This window comes from Metopolophium dirhodum, chromosome 2, assembly GCF_019925205.1.
Source record: "Metopolophium dirhodum isolate CAU chromosome 2, ASM1992520v1, whole genome shotgun sequence".
NCBI lineage: Eukaryota > Metazoa > Arthropoda > Insecta > Hemiptera > Aphididae > Metopolophium > Metopolophium dirhodum.
The window spans coordinates 2,484,038-2,485,809 of NC_083561.1; positions in this window are offsets into that span (position 1 = coordinate 2,484,038).

The following is a 1,772-nucleotide window of genomic DNA, read 5'->3' on the forward strand; positions in this document are numbered from 1 at the left end:
TATGCATTAATACTCGCAAAAAATCGGTTAGTACTAATGTGTAATCCGGGATAGTCAAATTGCATTTATTACCTAAAAAAAAAAAGGGTCGAACTGAACTCGTTCAAAAAAAGGAGTTGACATTTCAGGTCACTATGGGCGTTCACTTTTATTATTATAATAATATTTGACGATTTAAAAAAAAAGAATAAAAAAATTATATATAATATATTATAACTACAAAATTATCAAAGTTTGCTAAAAGAAAAAGTTATAATAACGACAATAATAATATTTGATGATTTAATATAATACCTATGTTATAATATGCAGTATAATATATAATATTATGTTAACATAAACATTTTTAACTACACCAATAATTAAAATCATTGTCAGTTCAAATGCATGATATTTTTGTTGAAATACCTTTTTTGAGCCTAAGTTCAGTTCGACCACTACTTGATTTTTACTCGAGTGCAGTTCGACCATTAGCATTTTTAAACCCAAGTGCAGTTCGACTAAGATAAGTGCAATTCGACCATACCCGCGGTGTAATCATTTAATTATTATGTAATTATAATTTATAACTAATAACTGTTACTTAGATAGTGTAAAATGTTTAGAGCGCAAATGGTATATGAAAAGGTCATTTTAAGCGCAATTGGTAAACTCCCGTGCCAAATGGTTCTCAAAAATATTATACATACATTTTTATTCGGGCCGGGCTTACACGTCAATGATTTTTACATGCGAAAACCCCGGGCCGAGTTTACAATCGCCCGGTAAACTCCCGCTTAATAGTACCTATTGACTGGTTGATTTATATTTTACTTGGTCACTTGGACACAAAATTTGTTTCACCTCCCATAAGAGAGTGACAATCAATAATCATTAAGGGGATCGCAGAATACGTATTTTTCATATGGTCGTTTTAGACCAATAAGCGGTGGCAAATTACACATATAACGTCCGATTAAAATTTTTTTTTTACATGTATAAACTCTGACAAAATATCTAAGCTTTTGGGAAAGTCGAATTTCAACTTTCAATTTTAAAAGACCTTAAAATGAAGATTTTTTTTTAAAAAAAACCCCATGAAATAATATTGCATTACATTTGTATTTATTTTGGACACATCTGATTTTAAATCAAAAAAGTGATTTTTAAAAAGCCTAGAAGCTTAAATAAATTCAAACATTTTTTCGAAATTAAAATCGAACTTCAGGGAGTATATATTGTTTAATTCACGACCGCTTTTAGTAGTCTTACTTTTTATAGTTATACAAACAATAATATTTTTATTATTCGCGAAGTATTGGCATTTGCGAGGGTTGCGTCCGGCGGCATTACAGGGGTTCTCGGAAACACCCTAATGTTCATTTACTATTTTACTACTCACGCAGACATATTAGTCCAAATGTTTATGTCATGCGAATTGCCTAAATGTTACTCCTTAAAACATGATACGCTGCAGGAGCCATGCGTTTTACATTTCAATTTAAAAATATTATATTAATATTTATCTATTGTCTGTGTAATTGACTGGGTACCTAAATACATCAATGAAATAAGATTTTAAAAATATAATAACATTTTATTATCTGTTATATCATATGGTATTATAATTTATTATAATATAGGTAATAATATTACTTATTACATTTTTTCATCACTCGGATTGACGTCCAAAAAAAAAAATTATCCGAACTGATATCATGGAATAATCAAAACGTCATCGTTCTTCCATAATATTTGTGTGAAGGTCACCGCCGCTCATAATTACGTTGATA